General features: G+C 35.9%; 1 protein-coding gene across 17 annotated transcripts in view; it reads left to right on the top strand.

Annotated features, from left to right (window-relative positions):
* CAMK2D (calcium/calmodulin dependent protein kinase II delta) overlaps positions 1-13479 on the top strand; it is a 283772-nt gene that overhangs the window by 249491 nt on the left and 20802 nt on the right. The gene's annotated exons all lie outside the window — the stretch shown is intronic.

Below are 13479 nucleotides of genomic sequence, written 5' to 3'. Positions count from 1 at the left end.
GTCTTTAAACTATAGACAACATGTGGTATATTCAAGGACATTGTGATTTTAAACTAGTAATGAATGTTTGGGATCATAATATCAAATTCTAAATATATCAGTCAAAAGGTAATACAAAAGGTATATGTATGTCTAGAAAACAACTTATATTCAAGAATAGGGCATGAGAATAACCATTTTTTAAAACTTTCAGTAGTCTCAATTGGGTTTCAATGAAATTCTGCATTTGGCAGCCTTTTAAACCTAGATTTTCTTGCACTTTTCTAATATATTCTTGATCTCCATTCAGTTCATTTGCCCAGGTTCTCTTAGCTCCATATATGAGTCATTGCCAGCATTTCTCTCGACATCTTCTCAGTGCCTCTGCACATACATACTAAACACACATTTGCAATCAGTTTTCTTCTTTTTGGTCTCAGGGCTGTTTTTCTTTTTTAACATCTTTATTGGAGTATAATTGCTTTACAATGGTGTGTTAGTTTCTGCTTTATAACAAAGTGAATCAGCTATACATATACATATATCCCCATATCTCCTCCCTCTTGCGTCTCCTTCCCACCCTCCCTATCCCACCCCTCTAGGTGGTCACAAAGCACCGAGCTGATCTCCCTGTGCTATGCGACTGCTTCCCACTAGCTAGCTATTTTACATTTGGTAGTATATTTAAGTCCATGCCCCTCTCTCACTCAGGGCTGTTTTAGAAGTGTTAATTTTGCTGCAATTGTTTATGCAGTTTTGTATTCTTATTTTTTTAATTTAGTATACGTAACTACAATTCCTACAGGCCACTTGTCTAGAAGCCATTCCAGAAAAAGAATGGTAAAAACAGGGATATTTAAAACAGAAGTATTAAAGGAAAAGAAGTATAAAACAAATTCAGAGAAATGATCCATCAGATAATTAAACATTATCTGGAAAGATTATTACCTAATAGTATCCCCATAGGCTTTAATTCTGTAGGTAGCATTAGTAAGATATAATTTTGAAAAATTGTATTCATGTTATAGAATAAAGAACCTGGAAATTCTCAGGTCAAGGAGACATATAGGCTGTTTAAGAAATAAAAATGACTATAGACCACAAGTTGCTAGTCACCTCTGCTGACTTCTTCCTCTTTGGTCATACAGAACAGCTGACACTTAAAATGTAGTCTCTATTTAGATTACTAGCGCACTGACCTAACTTTGCTAGAGGTAGTCAGTCATTATTTACAGTGGAAAGGTGGATAGCTGTGTCGAGGATTTTATTTAGTAGATCTATTTTTTTTTTAATTTATTTATTTTATTTTTGGCTGTGTTGGGTCTTCGTTGCTGTATGCAGGCTTTTCTCTAGTTGCGGCGAGCAGGGGCTACTCTTTGTTGCGGTGCGCAGGCTTCTCATTGCGGTGGCTTCTCTTGTTGTGGAGCACGGGCTCTAGGCGCGAGGGCTTCAGTAGTTGTGGCACGTGGGCTCAGTAGTTGTGGCTTGCGGTCCCTAGAGCACAGGCTCAGTAGTTGTGGCGCACGGGCCTAGCTGCTCCGCGGCATGTGGGATCTTCCCGGACCAGGGCTTGAACCCGTGTCCCCTGCATTGGCAGGCGGATTCCCAACCACTGCGTCACCAGGGAAGCCCTAGTAGATCTATTCATCTCCCTCTTGCCTCTGAGCTAAAATTTGAACTGAAGTAATTTTATGAATCACTGATGCCAGTCTTATTAGATAAAGAGATTTTTTTTCAACCAAATAAGCAGATGTGCCATTTAGCTTTCCCAATGATTCAGAAAGCATCATCTTTACAAGTATTTTGGACTTGGACTCATTAGCTCTTTCACCCAAACAAAATGTTTATATGACTTTTTACATTCTTCTCCTGAACAGGAATCAAAAAGAAGAAATAACCTGTGCATTATTCACTGGTGAGACTGAATCTTTAAATAACTGAATAAAATTAGGAGAATACCAACACCTCACTGTATGCAAGTCATCCTCTGAGGAATATGTTTATTCTTAGGTGATTACAAGCAGGGTTTGAATAAGTGGTCTTTCTCACCTGAATTGGACTCTTCCCTATACTACATATTGGCTTAGGATGATTGCTATTAATCTGTGTAAATGTCAATATATAAACAGATTCCCTGACAGTCTCACCTTATAGCTTATACTTATTTGGTGAAATGGAATTATATCAGAACTTCTCAACAGTTCTTCTCTTGAAATCACAGTGATACGGGTTTCATCTCACCGCTGGGATTTCCCAAATTGAGACAGTATTTGTCTTTATAGTTATGCTGAGTCTACACACACCAGATGTTAGAGAAATTAAGTGTAATATTGAGATCAAAAGAAACGTCCAGTTGATAAGTGAGCCCAAAGTGCCTTGGTTCCTTTCCTTAAACTCAATGAATACATTTTTCAAGTGTCTGCTTTATTTTCCTAGGGTGGATGTGGCCACAGAGTCGTATATATATTAGGCCTCATTTGTGTTCTTTTTAAGACCCATACAGCCTTTTGGTGGTTAACCTTTTTAATACTGAATGATATCAGAAAACTTTAAGACTTAGAAGATCCTTTGAAAGATCACCCAGGCCATCATTCTTACTGTAAGACAGGTGGTACATAAAACTGTCATAAATGTTTTCGATACATTTATTATGGTGGTGATAGGCTTGTGTGGGACTCTCTCCACTTATTAGTGCACTGTCTTTCAGAAAGACCCTCATATATTTATACACTTGAATGACTGTACTCTTTTCTCTTTACCTCAGAGTTTGCCATAGCTCTGAATAGCCTGGTAGGGAATGTGTGTATTGTCCAGCTCTGTTAGAACCCAAAGTTACACATATATCCAACATCTAGGAGCTCACAAAGACCAATCAATTATATCCCCTGACCAAAACCACACCCTCGCTACAAAACTATATCCTATCCACAAAATTGCATGTCTTTCTTCGACACACACGCTTTCCAACTCTATCGTTTCTATATACAACCTTGTTATCAGGGTGAAACACCACAACTTTTAACATACTCTTAAAGGCGTATTCCCCTCCATGCAGCCACCGCTCCGTTCCTTCCTGCTGGCCGTCCCCCCTAACACCAGCACCTCGACTGGCATCGTTTCGTGGTGGGGTATGGATCCCTTGAACACCATATCGCATGCTTCCCCTGCCAGTGTGGTGCACATTCCGTCCCATCCCTGAGGACCAACCTTGCAGGGACAGGTCTACCTCCCCTCCACTATAAAGAAACACGGGGAGGGGGAATTAAAACGTCATGGTGACCTAACCGGAGGAAGAAATGAGGTGAACCAACAACAGGGTACCCTTTTCTGGCCTCTTCTGGAGGAAAAAGGTAGAAAGACTACCAGCTGTCAGAGGAGGAAGAAAGCAGATGTTGTAGTAGATTAATGGTCCTTTCCATTCAGTGGCACCTAGAGCACCTAGAGAGCCGGGATTTGGGGAAGACCCATTTTCCTTGAACTCTGCCTATTAGTTTCCATTCAGAATGGCCTTTGGCTTTCAAGAGGCCCCGGTCCCTGTCACCCTTGATTTGTATCTAAGCTATCTCAGTTTCTTCATTCATTCAGGGAATGTTTACTAAATATCTACTGTTTGCCTGAGCTCCACGTCTTCTCTTTGTGAACTAGTTTTATTCAAGAGCTTTCAACACCTCAGGCAAAACATTCTTCTGTGTGCTTTATATGAATCTTTTGTGCTATCATTTAAGCCATTTCTCACATTTAATTCAATAAATACCAGGAAAACTTACTGAAAAAGTGAGACCCAAGGTAAGTGTATTTCATATCTAAACGTCCTTTAATTTTCTTTTTCTTAAAAACCTTCAGCATTGAGTTATAACCACATTTTTCTGCCCCAACTCACAGTCACCCTAAGGGACTTGGCGTTCTTTTACAAGTCCTCTTAAAAAGCTTCTGGTCCTGTGTTTTCTTTCTCCAAGGCAACGTATTGACTTCCTAGTGTTGACCTTGTGAGCAGCTTCCTAATTTTGTCCTGTACTCAACCCAAATATTATCTCTGACGCTACATCAATAAATTCAGTGTAACAGAGAGATACTAATAGTTTAAAAACAAATAAGCATCTTAACGAAGCATAGTTATTACCATAGAAGCACTGTGATAATAACAGGCCATTATACACTTAAAAAAAAAAAAAAAAAGGTTTTCTATTAGAATTTATGGTGTTTTCAAAATATGATTTTTTTTTAGGTCTAAAATTAATGAAATAGTCATTCCATTTTGAATATATGTCTAGTAATTCACTAATTTCAGGTGTTGTCAAACAGCTGGCGTAAGTGGCCTTTCGTGAGTAGACAGTAGTGCTGGCGGTACAGCTCTCAGTGGGTGTGGGTGTCCCTAAAGTGGTCCTTTTGACGCTGTATACATGTGAAGACTGTCCTTTGGTTTGTGGCTATAGCCACGGTTTGCAGGGCCTGTCGCTGTGTGCCACAATGTCTCTCCACCTCCTAGCCTGCCCAGCACCCTTGCTCAGAGTCAGCTACTTCTTCCTGATGCGTGCACATCAGTTTGGTCCATCTACTGCTCTTTCACAGGATGCCAGAGCTGTGCAACCCCTGTCGACGCTGGGCTCCTGTGTGCCCTTAAGTGATCTCTGTCGCTCATCCTGCTTCCGGCATCTCACTTCAGCTCAGCATTCAGCAGCTGCTTGGATCTCTTGCTGCATTTCATCTTTCTTACAGCTCTAGGCCGGTGGGGCTCTGTACCGCAAGCAGAAATGTATTGCAGAAATGTGAGACTGGCTGCATGTGGGGACTTCATGCTTGTTTATACTCTTTTTCCTTTTGCTGACAAGTAGGTGATGGTAATGAAGCTGCGTAGAATGTTTGCATAAGGCCCAGTTTAAGGACACAGGTATTGACAGCCTTATCTCTTGACTGGAGGCAGGTATATGATGACACCTGGATGTCATGGTCTCAGCTAATCTACAGAATCACTTGATTAGTGAGCTTTTTGTGATCTGGACACAGATCACAGTAGTGGACAGTAGTGTCTTCTGTAAATCTGGACAGTAGTGGACAGTGTGATGACTAAATACTCAAATTCTACTGTTTAGTGCAAATCATCGTTTCTGTGTAGGCTTCCCTGGGGCAGAGGACCGCTTGATGCCAGTCTCCTTCCCACCTTAAGCAGTCTGTAACTCAGCACTTGCCTTGCATTCATTTCTTACTTCAAGAGAATCTGCAAATTAAGAAACTCTTGGATATTTTATTTAAGGACTTTTGATGATTATGTCATTCCATTAGATTGAAAGTGTCTTAGAAGACCTGTAGTGCAGTGTACAGTAACTTCTTTTAGGTTTCTAATCCAAACTTCGATTTTTAAAAAGGTTTATTTAGAAAAATTCTTGTCTGCATGTGTGTGTCTACCTGTTGATCTTCTAACTTTTAGATCAAGATCAATAACTTATAGGACTGATGCAGAATTCATTCCATTCTACCACCGATGTAAAATTACTTCATTTTCTCTTTTTTTTTTCCCCACATTCCTTTATTTTACCCTCCGCACTCACTCTGTTTTTCTCTTTACTCTTTGCCTTCTGTGAGATTTGAATCTTAAATTTGTCAGTGATAGCCTCAGGCTTGTTTAGCCCTGCTGACAAAATATGGGGTCAAGAACTCTTGCCAACCCCAGGTTAAAACAAAGTCTGAAATCAAAACAAAACAAATGAAACCAACCAACAAAAGCATGTAGCTACTCATTTTATCATTAGAGAAGCGTAGGCTCATTCTATAGTAATACCCTTTCTCAGTTCTAAGTTTTTATAAATGGCTTTTTTAGCAAATTTGCAAAAAATTCTCATACACTTTTAGAAAACTCCACAGGGAAATAATGTAGCATTATTTTATTAAATACTGCATAAATTCTAAAAGCATATATGTTATAAGATTCTTTCCATCAGTTTCCAAATCTTGATTAAGCTACCAGATTTTCAACTTTGAATTTATTTTAAAATTTCAGAGTTTAAAAATCTAACATTTACTATTCATAGATATTACTTTATATGCCAGTTAATATAGGAGGTAATCAGACTACTAATTTATATAATCAAAAATTTCATGGTCAACAAGATCTAATTTACATTATAATATAGTTGCATATATTGAGTGTTAAGACTTTGCTCTTTTCACGCTTCTATTTTTCCCATTACCTGATAAAAATTTAATAAGCTGCTAAATTTAACATGTGCAAGTTTTAGAATATTTTATTACTCTCTCTGTCTCCTTTTATCTTTTTTTTTGGATTATAACTTTATTACTTTTTTTAACTGAGGTAAAAAAATATTAGCAAGGATCTGATTGGAACCTAGAGTCTACACTGTTTCTAGTTCCAGCTTTTATCCAACTTGCTTTAAGCAAGCTGCATAACTTCTCTGTGGCTCAGGTTTCCCCAGGTTACAGAATTTAGATGATGAAATCAATAATACAGAGTTGCAAGTTTTTTTTCCTACCCCACTTTAATGCAGTACTATTAAATGATTGTTATAAGGTCTCATATTTTTAAAGTATGTGCAATTATACATTGTACAATAATATATAATAAAGTAATATATGTTAATAATATAAACTATTCAGAATAACTATAGAAAGATAGTTAATTCAAAGTTGAATTAAATCACTGGGCTCATAGGAATAAATCACTGCAGTTTTAGGGAATGTTATTACAATGGGAAAAAATTATCTGCTAACCTGTGTATCCAAAGTTATTATAGTACTAATGGACTGTAAAATTAGTACTTTAACTACATTCCAGTAAGAGTTATTATGGGGTTGTATTCCATGTTTTTAAAGTATCTACTATATAAAATTACTTAATATCTAGAATTACTGTTTGACCTCATGAATTTCTATGCAGAAGTTAAATCATAATTATTTGTTTTTATTAACTATGAACTTTATAATTCTGAAATCATTTATTAGAATAAAATAGTTACTTTAGTGAAATACTATGTCCTCTGCTGAGTTTGTATTATTTTCTACGAATTAAACATATCTAGAAATTATGTGAAATTATATGTTTGTATCCTTTAGTGATTCTTCTTGTCAGTGAAATGGCCTTATGGTGTTTTTTTTTTTTCTGGTATGGATTTCTGCAGTATAATGCCTTTGATTTTCTCAGGAGAAACTAGGTCTAAAGTAGTCAAAGAAATAAATCTTAGTCCTGTGCATTTTTTAATTCATTCTACCAGATTATAAGTCATTCAATTTCAGACCAATATGTTAAATGGAGAACTAAGATATTACAGGGAGAAGCAAAAACAGCATTACTGAATGAAGGCACTTTATAGAAGAGACTATCTAGAAGTAAAGGGTTTTTATTTATTTGCATTTGGAATAGTATTTTCGTTATTCAGTTTAGCGCAACAAATGTTCCATGGGCACCTGCAGTGTAAGGTGCGCTACGGAGGCGCTAGCCACGCTTCTTGCCCTCATGAGTAAGTCTAGAAAAGATAAAGATGATTCTGCATGATAATGTACCTTCTTTGTTTCTGGCTTGTATCCAGATAATTCTAAAACAAGAATAATATATTCGTTGAAAAACAAACATAAGGACATAGCTACAAATAGTCATACGTGAGCAAATACAGAACATTTCAGACGCATGTAACACATGTAGTTCCTAACAAAGAGACCTCTATTTGAAAAATTTGGATTCAATTAGTTTTTTTAAAAAGATCATTGAACACCTACTATGTACTAGATATGACAGACTAGGCTGAGGCCAAAAAAGCTTACCGTTTCCCTCAAGGAGTTCTCAGTCATGTAGTACATTCTTTAATGAAATTATATCTGCTGGTCCATTTCCCCAATGAATGGCTATTTTTGCATTAAAATTTTATTCTATGTTAAAGAAAGTTTCTTCCAAGGTACATGAATGTTTATCCTTAACACTTAGTGAATTAGGTACTCTATCTTTTCTTTGTTTCTTTTGATATGTAATAGTGTAATATTTTTCCCTTGGTCAGTGTTGTTAAGCAGAATGTGCCAGTCCATCATATGAAAAGTAGCATCATATTTGGTACAAAAAGACAGATTTAGTTATAGGTATTGCTTTTTTTTTGGTCTCCTCAGTTTTGCTTATATACCCAGTCTATCAGCAAATCCTACGGGTCCTCCCCTCAAAGTACACTCAATTTTTTTTTTAATTGACTACTCCTCACTAACTCCATTTCCGTCACCCTGGTCCACAAAAGCATCATTTGCCTACATTATTGACATGACTTCTTAGCCAGTCTCCCTGCTTTGGTATTACCTGTTTATGGTCTATTCACAACACAGTAGTCAGAGTAATGCTTTTAAAATATATCAGATTATGTCTTGTTTCCATTGGCTGCCAATGTCATTAGAATGGATTATAAGGCCCTCAGTGATCAGGACCTCCTCCAGCTATACCTCCCTTTACTATCTGACTTCATCTGCTATTAGATGTCTCAGGAACACTATCCTGATACGTATCAAGCTGGTTGCTGCCTCGGGGCCTTTACACTTGCCATCCCCTGCCTAATATGTTCTGATACAGATTCCATGTGCTTGCTGCCTCTTCTCTTTTTTTAGTCTCTGATCAAATGTTACCCTCTCAGATCTTCCTTGATGACCCTGTTTTAAATTGTTTCCCTCCAAATCCAGTGCTCCCATTCTCTTTCTCTGCTTTCCTTTTCTCCTAGTATTTATCATTATCTGGAATATGGATTTTACTTATTTGCTTACGGTCTCTCTCCCCCTACTAGGATATAAATTTCTTCAGGGCAGAGATTTTTGACTGGTTTGTCCACATTTATATCCACAGTATCTAGACCAGTGTTTGGCAAGAGTAGGAATAATAAGTATTTAATTGATGGAGGAAGGAAATAAGATAGAAATCAACCATACCATGTCCTGATAGTCACTAAAAAGACTAGAATTCTCTAAAAGTTATGATCACATCTCAACTTTTTGTCTCCATAGGTTTTTGTCCACATGTTCCCTGCCCCCACCCCATAATTTAGAAACTAAAAATATACAAAATGAAAATTTCAAAAGTAAGTCACAGGATCCTCTTTCCTGTTTGGATGGAGGATGTGTTTTGGTGTCAAAGATAGTAGGTTTGAATTACAGCCCAGCCCTTTATGAGCTAAGCAATCCAGCTGCCCATGTAAACCTCTCTGAGTCATATTGTGTACAGTGGAGATAATGATGTCTAAATACTTAACCATTTTTTACCTTCAAAAGTAAAAATTTCGTATGGTTCAAACCTAACAATAATAACAATAACAAAATGTAGTCATGTTAACTAGAGATAATATTTGTTAAATGCCTGGCCCATGATAGTCAGCAAAATTAATTATATTAATTCTGGCCGTTCTTTCCTAGGAGTACATGATATAAGCACAGAGGTTCACTACTAAAAGAGTCCATAAATCTAAAGGGACGTGTGATTTTTATTGTAGCATCAGTGTTTCTATTTTCTAAGCCATTTATTTTGATAAGTGGGTAAACATCTGTAAACGTTAAGACCCACAATATAGAATCCAGCCAATCTACTTACATAAGCAAACAAAGAAGCTGCCCAAGTACAGAAAATAAATTCATATTTGGTTTAAAACCAAAGCCAATATTTTTAAAAAGCTTTTATTAAGGTAACAGTATTATTTTAATTTGTCATGAATTTTAAACAATTAGATTATTTTAATTCACTGTTTTTTTGCTTCCATGATATCATGTAGTAGGCACTTAATAAGTTAGTAAATTAATTATGAGGTTTTTGCATTAAGTTAATTTTGTTTGAACTCTTAAAATTTTTGAGTTTAGAGACATATTTTGTTTTTAATTAAATGTAACATTTTAAGTAATGACTCAGTCTTTCCTCATTTAAACTGATCCTTTTTTCCCTGGATGTTTTCACGTATTTTGAAAACTTGGCTTATTTTGAGTATGTCTTGATTATCCCTGATGAGAATAAAAGAGAAGTATGTAGACTGATTGTTTTCGACAAAAGTAAAATACATATTTTAAAAGGCGTGTATCTATGCCAAATTCTCAAGCAAACTATCTCAAGAACCATAACATAAAATGTCCTTCTTGGAGAATGTGATTAGCCCGTTCAGTGTTCCTCAGAGGGAAACTAACCATCTTGACAGAAGTTAACAGTTTAAGTGTGAAAGACCTATTATTTGTTTGTTTTTGAAGTAATTCATTACAGGATTATTGGTTTCTTCATTAACATCACTACATGTGGTTATTTACACTATGTCTATCCAGCAAAACACAGATGGCAAATGTTAAGGAGAGAATTTGGGATTTTAGGGAAAGTTTGAGTAATAGACAAAAACCCATCATCACTATGTGTTTTCAAATTTAAAAGAAAGAAAATAAAGAAATTCTGCTTCAGAATGTCATTTGTTTTCAATTTGAACTAGAGAATGTTTTCAATTGGGGAAAATAACTTGCTGTGGTGGTGTCTATTTTGAGTACAGAGTATTTTTACTCTCTACTTAGCCTAGTTTACTGAGAATTATAGTATTCTAATTTAAAAAAAAATTGTATACTATTACATTGTATAGAGTTACGGTGAACAAAAATGTAAAGATACTGCTGAAGAATAGAGAATTACCTCTGAAAATCTTAACAGTCTCGAATGACAGAAAAGACAGCTTACTTTAAAGAGACTCCAGTGATTTTTTTAGAGGTACTGTGACCAGTGTAGAAACGGTATGAGCATATGAGATTGTGTTTTTAAATCTCTCTTCAGGAAATAAAAGTTCTTCATTTATAACCTTTATAAGTAAAAAAAAAAGATTAGACTAAGATGGAACTTAACTAACGCTATTTAAATATATGAACAGTTAATAAAAATGAAGTGTGGTGCTTGCTTGTTTGTTATGGAGGATAAAACAAACAAAACGTTTGTTTGGGATGAATGTATAAGCTCCTGTATCTGAGTTGGTAAGGTCCTTAGAGTCTGTACTAGAATTTTCTAACATGAGCAGTGTTGTGAATTATTGAAGAATTTCCTCTTCAGTGGTTTGTGATGTGTTGTATAATCTGCCTATGCAAGTGCTAAAGATAACCTTTATAGGCATTCTAAGTGGTCTGTCCCCCTGGAACTTCAACTTTCTAAGTGTGGACTGTTAATTACTCATCAGATAACCTGAATGGTGTCTTTGATGAATGTTCATCTTTTATATTCAACAAGTAATGGAAAAAAAGTATTTTATACTCACAAATATGTATCTACTATGTTACATTTTATGATAATTTATTTATAATATATCCTAGAATAAATGAAAGCAACAGTAATATGTTGTTAGTTCTGAAATACGTAGTTCATAAATGTAATTCTTTCTATACTCACATTGATTAAAACAAGAATAACTTTACTGGTCTTGTAAAATTTGGCCAAGATATTCCAACAAGTACTTGTCAACAGGAAAAAATAATGCACAATCTAAAAGTTGAGAGTTATGTTTTGTTCGAGGACCTTACTGAGGACTATGGCTTGGGAGGCAGCCTCTCAGATAGCTCTGAGGAAGTGTCCCAAAGAGGTAAGGGAGGAGCCAGGGTATGTAGGAGTTTTTGCTGAAAAAAAAAAAAAATTAGTGGAACATCAAAAGATTACTGCTAATCACACACACACACAAAAACAGACATCTCAAGTTACTGAATTTAGTGCTTTGCTATATATGGGAAGATGCAAGTGTCTGGGCTCATTGAAATCATTCCTTTGATATTCATCTTAACTATCTAGGGCCAGTATCCTTGTTTTTTCCATCCTGAATTCCCCTCAGGGTGCACTGTCAGGGGTGGCTGCAGGGGCTGATGTCTTGATGGCAACAACATTCTCGTACTTTACTGAAATGGTAGGCAACATTTTTGGTCCACATACTTTTAAATCAATTCTCTAAGCTGAATTTAGATCAGAATATCCCAGAGCTAAAGTGGTTATATAGTGCCAGTGTGAGGTATATCACTTTAATAAAAAGCATTGGCCATGAAAACTCATTTAAGAATTTTTGGTCTGATAAGATATTTTCACCCTCCCAAATTAAGTTTTGAAAAATGTAGTAACTAATCACAGAAATGACTCTTGGTCCTAGGAGTCTTGTCACTGCTCTCTGTCAAATGCATGGGGACATGAGAAGAGTTACAGGAATTCACATCATTTTGTGAATGTGTGTGTGTGTGTGTGTGTGTGTGGTGAAAATGGGAGGTTATTTTCCTCCAAACCTTAAGTATGTCTTGCAAGTTGTGATAAGCCATTATAAATTTATCCAGACTGACTACTGCTATGCCTTTTCAATCCATGGTCTGACATCTCAGAAGGCTATAATAATCATCAGATCATCAAAGTTAGGCATACAGGCACATATATTACATCGAGCCCTGACCTTTGGATCTACAATGCTGTAGACAAATGCATTATACAGTTGACTTATCAAGAGAATCTATTAATTTCCCATAATTTTCCAAATTAAAAACATTCCTTAACTATAGATACGTTATTTGTTCCATTAACTTTTTTCAGTAGTTCCCTAATTTACTATTGATTGTAGATGCTCTAGTTCTTTTGAACAATGTGTGGTGTGACTGGGTTCTATGACATATTTTGTGAATTGGCCTCTCTTTTTTCCACTTTACTAAACCTAATCTGCTCTTGCAGTTTCCATTCAATGATTCTGGAAGCATGGATTGGATAATGATAGACTTTGCAATGAAAGTTGCTGAAGATGAGAATTAGCTAGAAAGCATGGAATTACAATGACAGCAGACGCTGCTGCATATTCTTGAGCAGTAGTAAGATCTGCTGTTTTATCTTGTCAGTCTCGTCAAGGGAAATGGGTCACAATGAGACCCATTTCACTTACAAAGAAGTGAAATGATGTTCTTATAGTTAAAATATCTGTATAATCTGTACAGTGGTGGGTGAGGAAATTGCTTAGTGTCAACCTCATTGAAGCAAACACTGGTGTGAGAAATACTGAAATGCGGTTAGGAACTTGTGTGAACCTGGAAACAAGGGGAAAAGACCTTAAAAAAATATATGGGAGTTAATAAATGTAGTCACAGAATAACATTTTTTTATACTCTAACTGTAGTCAGCCTGGGTCTTTCTCAAAAAAATCCAAAGACATCACACTTCAATTAATTTTGGTGGATCTTTTTGTTTTTTATTTTTGCTTTTTGCAAAATGAGCAAAGATAGTGGATAGCCTTCTAGGCTCCTCCTGCATTCTTGGTCCAAGGGAGCGCTCTTGAATCTACCAGTTAAATTATTCAGGAAAGTGTAGTTATAAATAAACTTATCTAAGCATATAGTGAATTCTGTTTTTCATTGAAGTCAAATTTTATACTTTTTATAAAGGAATAAGTTACTTAAAAGAAACTAAATTAATTAAAAACTGAGCAACAGCAGTAGAAATCATTGAAAAAAATAAAAGCCTACACTCACGGCTGCACAAGATTTTAACCCTTCTCAATGTTTTATACTGCC

This window comes from Balaenoptera physalus, assembly GCF_965194825.1.
Source record: "Balaenoptera physalus genome assembly, chromosome: 5".
Taxonomy (NCBI): domain Eukaryota; kingdom Metazoa; phylum Chordata; class Mammalia; order Artiodactyla; family Balaenopteridae; genus Balaenoptera; species Balaenoptera physalus.
This window is presented reverse-complemented; position numbering and strand designations above follow the sequence as displayed.